Here is a 14086-nt window from a genome sequence, read left to right as displayed (position 1 = left end):
ATTATTTTAGTAATATAGTTTGAAGGCAACATTTTCTTGAATTTTTAAGTACTTTCGTTTGGTAAGGAAAAAAATATACTTTAGGGGGGGTAAAATTTTGTTTCTGCCCTTATCATGCGAACGCGACTTCAAAGCTTAAAAAGACATAAGAACGAAAAGTGAAGCTTCTCAAGACAAAAATAATGACATATCAATTTTAAAAATCGGCCGTCAAATAACCAAGTTACAACGAAAAAACCATTTCGGCTGTATTTCGGAGGGTTAAAAAAAAAAAAAAAAATTTTTCCAGAACCCTCTCAACATAATCTTTAAATTTAGGGGCGGACATTAGCAACTTTTTTTTTCGACCCAGTCTAATGTACATACATATATATGTATGAATTCATTTGGTGCAACTGGTTTTGATATTCGTAGATGGTTTTAGACATAGGTTTAGTAGTCTATTTTGATAAAAAAGCAAGGCGAAAATTTAAAAAAATACTGAAATCATTTTAACTGGGGCCGTTGATAACTGATGAACATACATGCATATAAGGTCAAACGATTCATTTGGCTGTGCGAAAGTCCAATTTCGAGAACGCAGTTTTAAATTTTTTTGATACCATTCTGTAGGGAATACTCCAAAATAACAGAAACTTCACTTTGTTTTTGTAAAATAAAAATCACCATTAGACAGCAATCAAACAAAGTTACACTTTCAAAACGCTACTGACACGTTGTTTGCGCAACCGAATAATTAAAGGAAAATGTTTAATGGAAAACAAAAATATAGGCGAGAACCTATGTCCTAATTAAAAAAAAAGTGACTTGTTATAATTTTGTTTGCAAAACAAACTGACTTATTTGCATAACCTCAAAAATTTTCTGATTTATTTCCATTTAATTTAATGTAAGCTTTTACAATTTTGTTAATTTTCGGCAAACAAAATGGAAAGGGAAATGGATAAACTGGGATGTAGTGGGTTGATCTTATTTTACTTAAGCCGCTGTTTTTAGCCGTTTTCAAGAAAAACAGTTTTTTCTGGGCTATCATGCTATTACAGAAGGCGAGATGTTTGTAGTTTGGCTGATTGGATGTTAAAAGAAAGGCTTTCTTCGGTTGTCAACCATGTTGAAAAAACAAATTTGGTGCTGTTGATATCTGTGAAAGTTTCATGAAACTCTTAGGAGAAAAAATGCGTATTTTTTGCAATTATTTATCAAACAAAGACGAAAATTATGGAATTATTATCCCGTTTCTTACTGATGAAGTTGTTTTAGAAATCAAAACCAACTGTGTCGGCCTGCAGCCGGATTCTAACTTTCGCTATCGCTAAAATATGCTAAAATGCGAAAGCTAACGTTTCATCCGAATTTTTGGCTATCCCCAAAAATATCGGTTCTGTCCTCCCTTTCGCTAAAAATAACTTAGCCTAAATTTTAGTATTTTACCCGGCCGCAAGTGGCGCTGTATTTTAATGGTGGTAAATAGTCCATTTTAATGGTGATAAATAGTGAAAATGGAAGTATTTGATAGCAAAAAAATACCAGCCTCAATTTGGATTACATTTCATCTCCTGTAGCATAGCTATGTTACAGACACTTGCGCCGATTTGCAAAGACTATTAATGAGCAGCGTTGCCATTTAAGCCGTTTTCCGGCTAGATTTAGCCGGTTTTGATAGCAACTAGCCGGAGAAAATTCGATCTATCCGGCAGCCGATTTGTTAGCCGGTTTGTAAAAAAAAGTTAGCCGTTTTTAGCCGATTTTACTATTTGCCTAATTTTCAGGTGCAAAAAGTAAACAAGTTGTTCGAAAGCAATAATGCCAATGAAGATTTTTAATGAACTCAATGCTCCCTAGTGGTTATTAGCGCGGACACATTTGATCCTATATGCTTCCCGTTGGAACCATACCTTGCTCCATTTCCTCAGTTTTATCACAGTTTTGAAGAGTATTTAAAAACAAAAGTAAGCACAAACGCTTTTGACCACGAAGCCGAGAAAATAATTCGAGAAAATGGTCGCTATTTTATTATCACTTTAATAAAGGAATTACGCCAACGCCTCCCTACAAATATTGCCACACTAAAAAAAAAGACTTTCTTCGGTTGGAAATGCATTAAGAGTAATTAAACCAAAAGTATTTGTTCAACTTCAGCAACAAAAACACAAATATAATGCCGACAAAATAACATCCATAGAGATGCAATGGCAACGGTTAACGTTACATACCTGGAGTAATTTAGACTCAACTGTAAAATTTTGGGCCGAAGTTTATCAATTTCGAAATGCCCTAGGAGAAAACCCTTTCGCTGACCTTTGCAACCTAGTTTTTAGTTTTCTTGTTTTGCCTATAAGTAATGCAGAAGTAGAGCGAATATTTAGTTCAATGAATATAATAAAAACTAAGCAAAGAAATCCAATGTGCGTTAAAACGTTAAACGCTATTTTATATATAAGATACGGTTTAAAACGTGAAGAAAAATGCTGCCATAATTTTACTGTAGATGACGATCTCTTAAAATTAATGAATTCAGGTGATATATACAATAGTGATTCATTTGATGATGAGGAATATACACTCGATATAAATTAATGGTGTTAACTAGTCTTTCGTTTCTTGCGATTTATTTAAATAAAGCATGTGAATTTTCACTAAAAAATTTTAGCCGATTTTTGCCAGAGTCTATGTGAAATTTCACTAAAACATTTTAGCCGTTTTTAGCCGCTTTTTTTTGCCAATCTAGCCGGTCGGCCCAAACAGTTCTGCAACACTGTTGATGAGCAGCCTTCGTAAAAAGGCAAATCATGGAGAGAATCTATGGATTGCAATTTCGAATTTTTTGCTCAAGGTGAATAGAGCTTTGAACATTCTTTTCGTAAATTATTTTCAAAAACATTCGTATTCTTTTCAGGAAATTACCAGCGGTTTTTAGTAAATGTGTTACAATGCAGCATTGCAGTCAGAATATAAATAATATTGGTGGACAATTTTGGAAAAATCTTAAGTGAAAATTAAGTGTTTTATAAAGACTAACTGCTTAAGGAATCCCTCCTCAAGGCATATCTGCGAGACATGTAGCAAATATTTATTTATTTTTTTTTTAATTAAGGGACTTCGATAGTATTTTTTTTTAAATCCTAGATGAAACCATTTATGTACATATGACCATACTTATTTTATTTATGTAGCTCAACGCCCTCCGGGTTGAGTATGGTAAGAAAACAGCTTGTTTCAAAAATAGGCTATTTGGACAATGTTTTCGAGAACTACCTAAACACATATACTCATCATTTGAACATAAAAAAGTCTGTTTTACGAAAGCCAAGTCACGTTTTTTACATTATATTTACTGACTTTACACTTTTTTTTAACGGTTTCCATCCTTTTACATTAAAATAATGCTATATTTTAGCTGCTATTAATTTCGCACAGAAAAAGTAATCATTTGACCTAATGTGATATGTATGGATGATATATTAGCTCTGATCCAATACATTTCGTGTTAAATCCTGGAAAAAGTCAAACAGCAAAATCACTCTCTGAAGTGAGAGTAAAAAGTGAGTAACAGCAACACATACGGAACAAAAAAAGCATCGGGTAAAATCTTGCAACTTCAATCCCTACACAACTCTCCAAAAATCGCTCTCATTTACATGAACCACAGATTACATTCCGAAAAGAAAAATAACTTTAGGAATATAAACAAATAAAATCTTGCAACTTCAATCCCTACACAACTCTCCAAAAATCGCTCTCATTTACATGAACCACAGATTACATTCCGAAAAGAAAAATAACTTTAGGAATATAAACAAATAGAAATGCTCAAACTATAAGCTCAAGAAAAGTAATTGATGCAGTGTTTTCAAGATATTTTAACGCCCTTGAGTCACAAGTACATACAAGTATCATATTTTACCAATCATACCGATAATTTCATGTACTAAAAGAATTAAAAATGACGAGTAAGAAAGTCTAAAGTTCGGGCGGAGCCGAACATTAAATACCCGGCGCAAGTATTAAATATATGTTTTTCACCTTTCCAAAAGTTACCGCTACATGGTAAGCCGGGGTGTATCAATTTTGAGTAAATTAGCGTCCTTAAATTTCGAAATATTGAAGTCTCAAGCATTTCTGAAATTTACCGTTATATGAAAAGCGGCCGTAATTATACCCGAGCGCACTTGTGCACAAGGGTATATTAATTTTGTTCACATAACTGTTGATTGTAACAGCCATAACGAATCGAGATATATATAGACAAATGTATACATAAATGTTCAGAATGAATAGAGAAATCGATTAAGCCATGTCTGTCTGTCCGCCAGTCTGTCCGTCTGTCCGTCCGTCCGTGTACACGATAACTCGAGCAAAAATTGAGATATCTCATCGAAATTTGGTATGTAGGTTTCCGGTAATCCAAGGTAGGTTGGTATTGAAAACGGGCGAAATCGGACTATAACCACGCCCACTTCCCATATAACGGTAATTTCTAGAAATACGAAAACTGCGATATTTTAGTAACTACTAAAGATAATTCACTCAAAATTGATATTTGCAATAACTTCCAGACGAAAAATAAGAATATTATATATTTTTTGGAAAATGGGCGTAGCCACGCAAACTTATGGTTACATGTGTATATTTTGGTAACCGCTGCACCAATTTCTTCCAAACTTGGCACAGTTGTTGGCCTTGATACAGCATACTAAATGGCCATATATATGTGATCATAAGTGGGCGGTGCCACGCCCATTTTCCAAAATTTTACCATAAACGTATTTCTTGGCAAAGAATTGTTGCAGGCATCAATTTTGAATAAATTAGCTTTAATATTTACTGATTTATCGAAGATTTTGTATTTATCTAAATTACCGTTATATGGGATGTGGGCGTGGTTATTGTCCGATTTTAAAAATTTTCGGCCATTTGGTATGCTGTACCAGGGTCAACAACTGTGCCAAGTTTGGAAGAAATTGGTGCAGCGGTTACCAAAATATACACATGTAACTATAAGTGAGCATGGCTACGCCCATTTTCCGAAAATTTATAATATTCTTATTTTTCGTCTGAAAATTATTGTAAATATCAATTTTGAGTGAATTATCTTCAGTAGTTACTCAAATATCGCAGTTTTCGTATTTGTGGAAATTACCGTTATATGGGAGGTAGGCGTGGTTTTGTTCGATTTTCCCATTTTCAATACCATCCGTCCTAAGCCCGAAAGAAGTATACGTACCAAGTTTCGTTAAGATATCTCAATTTTTACTCGAGTTATCGTGTGCACAGACGGACGGACGGACGGACGGACAGACAGTCACCGCTTAATCGATTTCTCTTTTCATTCTGATCATTTATGTATACATTTGTCTATATCTATCTCGATTCGTTTTGCCTGTTACAAACAACCGTTATGTGAACAAAGTTATAATACCCTTGTGCACAAGTGCGCTCGGGTATAAAAATGAATAAAAAAATTAAATCAGCAAAATGAATAAAATTAAGTGAAATTAATGTTTAATTTCTAACCTAACCTACATGTGTATGTATGTAACTGAATCGCCAAGAATAGCTTTACATATAAAAAGATTATCCACATTTTCGAGCTTAACTCCCTAATATGTAATTAGATTAGATTAGCCATACAAAATTATAATTATAAAATTATCCCAGATTAAACTGATAACTTTTTGGTGTCCAACCTAGTTTTATCGATTATACTTGCGTAGAATAGGAGGAGGAATGTCAAATGTAAAACTAAACAAAAATTGACGCTAGTAAGGAAAAGGTATTTTTAATAAAATATTCAGTTAAAATATATTTAAATAGCAAACTATACCAGAGAAGAAGTTTAACTTTTCCTCGAGTTGTGTGAATAACAAGCAAACCAATTTGACAGCTAACGAGCTTTGATTCCGATTATATTTATATGTAAACGTACTTTTATGCTTTGCCGTTCGCATATGTTTACACATCAAATTTCATGAGTAGGTACTTATTACTCACGCCTTTTTTTATAAAATTTTATTATTTAAACGAAAATAACAATCGAAACGTTCTCCGTGAACAAATTTGCAACTTAGAAAAACGGAACTACGATCGAAATGTAGAATAGGTATAATCGTAAATTTCGAAGATTGGTCGAAAGGAAACCAGTTGAAAAACTGAGAAAATTTCGATTCGAGTCGAAATGCAGAATAGGGCTGAATTTATTTTATATGGAACGAACCTGCACTTTTTCATACTAGAATTGTGTGGGGGTACAAAACTGCATACTCAAAATTTTTATAGAAAATCTAATTAAAAAGCACGCAATTTTGACGAAACATTGTTGAATTTTTTTTAAATATATATTGCACAAAGTTTAAAACTTGGATTTAAATGGTTTTTGTTAAGGAATGAACTATATTTTTATAAAAATAACTCAAATTAAATAGCAAAAAAAAAATTGTGAAAACTTGTCAAAATTTGGTGCGACTATTTTTTTTTCGACCGCTGTACGTATGTAAATATTCAGCCTCATTGCGCAAGACGTAAATTGCCTACTGTCGTGCTGAAATAAGTAAACGACGAAAATCGTCGAAAACTTCACAGTGCTGCCAAGTTTTTCCGTTTTAATACACTAGTCGAGTGGAAATTTTAGGCAATGACGTGAAATTTTCGATACGATTCGACTCTCGAAATACGACTTACATTCGATACGACTCTTGCAATGAGGGTGATTATATGTACATTTTTCATTCTTTAATTGTTAACAAACTGAATAAAAGCTTGGTTTTGTTTATACATATTTAAAAATAAAATAAACAGAAATACCAGATATACCAGGAGATATCTATGGGTGGGGAATTTTACGAAATTTCGGGCGAAATAGGGGAATTTCTTTGTCGAAATCGGGGAATTCTCAAAAATGAGTTGGCTACCCTGGTACAGATCCAGTGTTGTACTTAAAATGCTATGCAACAATTTAAATATTTTTGAGGTGCTTGAAGAGAGTGGCCATCTGTTTAAAAAGTTAAACTCAAATTACACTGTGCGACAGCCGAACCCAGCCCGGACTTTGTTAACATTTTCTGAATGTATACCCATTAAGTGGTAAAAGGCTCGATGGATTTGCAAAAGTTAGCTCGTATTTTTATTTTATGGCCTACTAAAGTTTTCATATCTCGGCCTAAGTAGTTTTCAAAAAAGTCGAAAAAATAGTTAAAATAAATGTCTGAGCGAAATTGAAGGTTGAGACTTATATATAAAAATTTCTAGGGAAATGTTTTCGTAGAACATTTGAACCCATTAGCTACCGCCTAAAACGGTAATTTTTGACACTTACTTCAAGAAATCTCGCAAAAAGCAAATTTGGCAGATCGTTACTGGATTGATATATTTTAAAAAAGCATTCTCCGGAAAGTTTTACTAGGGGTCTTCTCAGGCAAACGCTTCATGCTATCAACGTAAAACCCTCTAAAAATTATAAATAAAAAATCAACGAATAAACTCGTTTTTTATAAAAAAAATTTTAAAATTGAGTTTGGAATAACAGATCGAAAAACATGTAATTTTGCGCTTGAATCTCTAAGACAAATGAAGTGCCGCACACAGTGATGGCAAATGTAGTCAGAAAGAAGAAAGGTGAAGGGTTGATTTTTTTGAAATAAAGATGAAATTCGACTTTTTCTGGAAAAGTTCGATTTTATCCGAATTTTAGCAACACAAAGTTCGATTTCAAAAATTCGCGGGTACTGTTTAGTAAGTGGCCCACCTATTTCGGGGTATTGCGTCCAAAGGGGTGACCCGATCCAAAAAAAATTGCACACACTTGTAGCCAAGGGTCTACCCATTATTTTAACATCCACTATGTAATTTTTGGTCACTAATTTATTTACAAATTGGGTTTGAAATATGCCCTTTTTTGTAAAATTCGGAAATTAGCGTACATTTATCACTCCTATTTTGCTTAAAGCAGCCACTTCACCAATGCATTTTTATATTCCCCTTCACTTTAAACTTTATTCGACTTGTTACAACTTTCTTTATTACTTTAATTTTAACCTATCAATCACAATTTATTAAATAAAAACACCTTCAAAACCACGCGTCTGCCATTGGTTGCATATGCAGATTAAATGGCGGCGTTTAGCTGTCAAACTGCTAAATATACAAGGATGAGAGACAAAAGAAAATATGATATAACCCAGTCAGCCCCCTTTCAACACAGAAGAGAATTCTACGATGTGAGGGTTATAATCCCAAAGTGCGGCCGAAGACCGCCTACGCAGAAAGGTGTTCTCTGCAAAAGGTGTTCAGCCCCCTTTCTTTGGCAACACAGAAGAGAATTCTGCGTAGTGAGGGTTATAATCCCTAAGTGCGGCCGAAGGCCCCCTACGCAGAAAGGTGTTCTCTGCAAAAGGTGTTCAGCCCCCTTTCTTTGGCAACACAGAATGGAATTCTACGTAGTGAGGGTTATAATCCCTAAGTGCGGCCGAAGGCCGCCTACGCAAAAAGAAGTTCTGGGCTTTTTGTAAAGTGGCGACTGTCCCCTTTCGAATGAGGGGGGTCCCCCTCCGCCCCCTACCCCAAAAACGATGGGCCAATAACTAAACATTTCCCAAATTTGCCATTTTGGAGCTAAAATTCGAATATCGAAGCTTCGAATATCGAATTTACCCATCCCTAGTATATACTTACATATCGTCGCTTAAAGTAAAAAAAAGCGTGAGTACTAGGTACTCATGAAATTTGATGTGTAAACATATGGGAACGGCAAAGCATAAAAGTACGTTTACATATAAATATAATCTAATCAAAGCTCGTTGTGCTTGTTAAATTGGTTGTGCTTGTTATTCACACAACTCGAGGAAAAGTTAAACTTCTTCTCTGTGCAACCGTGGTCACTTTTTTTCTGCAACACATATTATGCCATTTAAATATATTTTAACTGAATATTTTATTAAAAATACCTTTACAAACCTATTTCCTTACTAGGGTCAATTTTTGTTTACTTTAACATTTGTTGGCGTTGAAATATCTTGGAAACACCGCATCAGTTATTGTTTTTGAGCTTATAGTTTGAGCATTTCTATTTGTATATATTCCTAAATTTAGTTTTTTTTCGGGATATAATCTTTGGTTCATGTAAATGCAGTTCATGTTGCAGGATTTTACCCGATGCTTTTTTAAATGATTTCAGTATTTTTTTAAATTTTCGTCTTGCTTTTTTATCCAAATAGACAACTAAACCATCTACGAATATCAAAATGCATGTGCGAGTTTAAATAATCGGAATTAATAATCAATTGGAGCGCATTTCCTTTTACTATGCATATGCTTAAATGTATGCAACCATTTGGCAAACAAACACAGGGTGCTTCTAATGAAAATAAAAATTATATACTGAAATACACATGCTAAGCCCTTCGAAATTTTGTGCTGGGATATGCGTTACAGCTTCGCAAATTTTACCCGTACCGAAACACAAGATGTATACACATCAAAAACCGCGTATCGTCGTTCTGCAAAACCGCGTAACTGACATTTTTTGCCAAAAATTGGATTTGCTCACACAAGCTCTTGGCTCAAGCTTTATCCATTCACCTGAAATGCGATTTCTTCGTAAAAAATAGAACCATTTTGAAATATGAGTGTTTTTACTCTCTACAAAATAATTTATGCAACCTCACATACGCAGTTGTGCATTTAGTTGGTACACGGTTTTGTACTTTAAACGACGATCGTGTTAGTTGTTTATCGGAGGGCGGTCTGTTCAAGCCGATTTCAGGTGTTTCGCATAAATTAAAAATTTGTGAAATTTAATGATGATATGCTAATCACAAAGTCTAATTTTTTGCAAAATCTGATGAGAAATTTAAAATTAATTTGAACCAAAATATAAAAAGGTTTTATTTGTGAAGAACATTCTTTAGAATTCGATTCTTAAATCGCAAGATTGCATTCAAATTAAGAAAACCAAAAAATAACAGAATAGTGCGCGCGTGGTTTTAATTACAAAATGAAAAGAACAATTACGATAAAGTCTCCTTTAAAAGTACCAAGCACTGATAATGGGTTTTGATTTGAAATGTTATTACATTGGTACAAATATGGGAGGGAAAATACTCCGATTTATTGTTTTAATATTATCAAAGTGGCAAGGCCGTTGATAATACTCACAATTTATGCAACTTCAGAAAATTTTATTATCCGTCAAAAGTTGTTTATTGAAAATGCCTTCTTTTTTGTATCATGGTACATACATTACTATTCTTACTTGACATTAGTTTTGTTGTTGCCATTCTTTGGACTAAGGGCCAAATTCACAGTGCCTAGTTAACCATTGATAAGAGTTTAACCATGATAAAAAAATAGGAAGGTAGAACCGCTGAGAGGAATTTCTCAAATTCTTGACGTTTGCAAGCAATTTAATTTGAAAATTTTACACACAAACTCACACAGCATTTTCTTATTTTCAATCTCAAACAACAACTTTGAACAATTCCTTTTTTTTTTACTCTCAATTTTATATGATTTTAAAATGTTGGCAAATGGTTTTACCTTACTATGTTTTTATCATGAGTTCAACTATTGATTTTCATATTCACAACGCCCAGTCAACAAAAGTTTAAACCAGCATGCCCCCATAGTTAAACTCTTGTGAAACACATTTTGTTTTTGTGGAACGAATTTCAAATTTAAATAGAAGTATTGATTTTTAAAATTTGTATATTTTCAGGCGATATGATATGATATAGTTAACTATGTGTCTCTGGATGTACATTGAAAGTTAAACTCTTGTTAGTAGTTAAGTTAACATTCGTTTAACTAAGCACTGTGAATCCGGCCCTAAAAATTGGGTTTTTGCTATCCTTTACTTTTTCCTGTTATTCTCTTTTAGTGAGCGAATTTTCCTTACGCTCTTGCATTTTGAATCTTTTCAGATTTTAGTAAGAAAATATAAGGAATGGACCAATTGTTTACATTACCCGCTCGTGTATTTGACGAACAAGCAACAGCAATTTCGGTAGAATTATGGTGCATTTACATGGTATGAATCTGTTCATAAGCCGTATGGATTTTTCCTATAAAAGAAGCACCAACTCTATGAAGAAATGAATGAAAGCGATATATATTTAACAATTTTGCTTATAATTTTGACTCATATACTTGGCAAGTCTTTTTTTTTTAAACAAACAAAAAAATTTCATTTTGTGCTAACTTCCATATTTGTAATGCTTCCATTAAAACATCTTTGTGGAAAAACAGTTTTTTTGTTCAGAATTGCTTGTTTACGAAACATTTGGCATAAGTTGAAATCATATGGATGCCGTTATCTTCCGTTTCTCAATGGATTTTATACTTGAAAAGGCACCAAAATATGTATGTAATACTTCTACATATCAAAAATTCAAAACCTCGTATGTGAGGTTGCCTAAATTTTATAGGAGAGAGTAAAACATGTCCTAATTAAAAACGGTTCTCTCTTTTAAATTTAATTATCTCTTCTCCTTATGTCTAAGTATCGATATTTTATTATAAATAGCTAAGGGTTTGATGCCAGGAGCTTGCGGTGACCAAATATCTTTTTTGGCACAAATGTCAGTTACGAGGTTTTGCAGAACCACGATACGCGCTTTTGTACTTTAAACGACGATATACATATTGGCGCTTACACAATATGTTAGTGTTTGGCCTAGCTCTGCGTGCGTGATTTTGTCACACAAAGTAAAGGACAATTTTACGCCGACTCCGAACGAAAATTGTATTTTTATGAGAAGTCGTTTCCATGACAGAATATACTCGGAGGTTTACTATTACCAACAGAGGGGCAACCGCTATTAGAAAAAAACTTTTTTGTTTTTTTATATTTTGATGTTGGTGGAAAACTGGGCTTGAGCTCAGGCGCTGCGTGATGCTCTACAACAGCCACCACTACTTTTACATATATTGCTGGTATATTCAAAATACTATTCCGAACATCGGAGTATATATATGTAATACAAAAAAATGAGAGGTACTATAAGAAAATGTACCCAAAATTCAGGAGCAAATGAAAAAAATGCTCATTGAAAATAATTCACATGTATAAATTAAAAGATATAACTTAAGCGGTTACAGCGCTAAACAAAAGGAGAAGTTAGAAAAAATAGCAATGCGGTGTGAAGGAAATATAAGACCATAAAATGTTTGTTCGTTATTTCTCTGAGCCTTTTAAAATATGACACTCCATTCTTTGCAGTAGTTTGCAAATATACACTAATTGTTCTAAAATCGCAAACATTTTCGTGGGATGTTTTTCTTTGATTTCGAATTGAAAATACATTACGATCATATTGTACCGAAATAAGTGCGGTAACCCTGCATTTTGTAAAAGCCAGAAAGAAGCATAAACTGTATGAAAAAATGAAAGGGAGAAGTATACATGCCTTCTATAATTTTGACTTATATGTATATTTGGCAAGTCTTTGTGTAAAAAGCAAAAAATACACATTTTATTTTCTTTGCCAGCTTCGAAAATATAGGCTTATTTTTACTTAAATGTGATATAAAGCTCATTAAAATATTCTGTAATGTCTTGTTTCTAAGTTTGTTATCATAGTGCTTTGTATTTTGATTGTCCACTATACGTGAGTTGCTTCTATTCAAAAAGTTCTAGTACAAAGAATTTCTTTGTTTTGAATTTGTTTGTTTATTGTTTTAATTTTTAAAATTCATACTTTTGACATGTATGTGAATGGCGGAGTTGCCGCTTTTTATATTAAAAAGCCATCAAAACGGGAAAAGCCCTCCTTGGTATCTCTGCATCTGTTAAACTTTTTATGGGAAGATGTATGAAAATTCAACTTGCTATAATTTCATATGGTTAACAGTATCACAACAGTATGTTTACAGTATCTCCCCATAACTTTTCATATGAAAAAATGTATTATATGCATCCCACTCGATATCATTGAATGTACATTAGGCGGGGACAATGTTGATTTTAATAAATCGCATGGTATTTCCTGATTCTGCAGATAATTCTAAGAGAGAGTATAGAAGAAACCATGGCTCGGAAATGAGTTTCAGCCAGCGCATTTTAAAATGAAAAAATACATTTTCACGATATTAGTTTTTTTTAACCTTTTCTTAAAACTTTTGCATACAAAATGTCTATATTTAAGTTTCTTACATTTCCTTTCTTTATAAAAACCATTTTTCAAAATCGTACCTACAGGTGAAAATGTGCCAAGTCCATTTTTTGAAGTTGTTCAGGAGAGACGAAAAATCGATATAGTTTTGCATTATCTGTCATTATGCATCAAAAACTAATTTTTAATAAAGTGGACTTGGCACGTTTTCATAGCCCAAGAGCCAGCGACGGCCAGACCTTCGTTATTTTATAAAGGCTGAAAGCTTCTCTATGTATGCCCCCAACACAGGTAATAACAAACCCAGACTATGAAATTTGGATAGTGGTGGCTTTGGCAGGTACTAGGTAGTAAAGGAGTATAAAATACCACCTCAAATTCGTGATAGTATAAAGGTCCGTTTTTATATATTTTACTCGTAATAACATTAGAAACCACGTCGTTCATTGCCAGACACTTAGCATGGTTCCTACCCCCTGCCAGACACCCTTAAACCATGAAAAATTTAAGTTATACTTTCGTCATAGTATAAGAGCTGATTTTTATATATGTCACTTGGGGAACTACCAAAAGAGTGAGGAAACACTTGCCAGACCGTTTCGATAGTTCCTTCATCTTGCCAGACGCTTTAAATGCGTAGGTGCGAGCATGAGAAAACTGATAAAAATTATACTTTGTTAGTTACTTATCGGAGACGGCGCTCCTTACAGGTTGAGTTCCAATTTATTACAAAATTTGTTAATGCCAATGGCTATTCGCTATGCCACAAAGCCCATTTTTTGCAAAATTTTATAAGAAATATAAACATAAAATTAGACTAAAATTCTATAAAAAAGAGCATATTTGAGAAAAAAATCTTTAGAATAAAATGTCCATGTAAATAATATAAAATCGAATAAATAACTTAATTAATAATGTGAATATGAATACATATACAAATAATTATTTACACAACGTACAACAAAACATAACTTACAATCTTG

The 14086-nt window shown here is 33.3% G+C and overlaps 1 protein-coding gene across 1 annotated transcript in view; it reads right to left on the bottom strand.

Annotated features, from left to right (window-relative positions):
• LOC118750782 (formylglycine-generating enzyme-like) overlaps positions 1 to 14086 on the bottom strand; it is a 60390-nt gene that overhangs the window by 24213 nt on the left and 22091 nt on the right. The window lies entirely within an intron of this gene.

Source organism: Rhagoletis pomonella, unplaced genomic scaffold (genome assembly GCF_013731165.1).
Source record: "Rhagoletis pomonella isolate Grant_MI unplaced genomic scaffold, Rhpom_1.0 Rhpom_scaffold_00390, whole genome shotgun sequence".
Lineage (NCBI taxonomy): Eukaryota > Metazoa > Arthropoda > Insecta > Diptera > Tephritidae > Rhagoletis > Rhagoletis pomonella.
The sequence above is the reverse complement of the archived record's forward strand: the minus strand, read 5'-3'. Positions and strand labels throughout refer to the sequence as shown.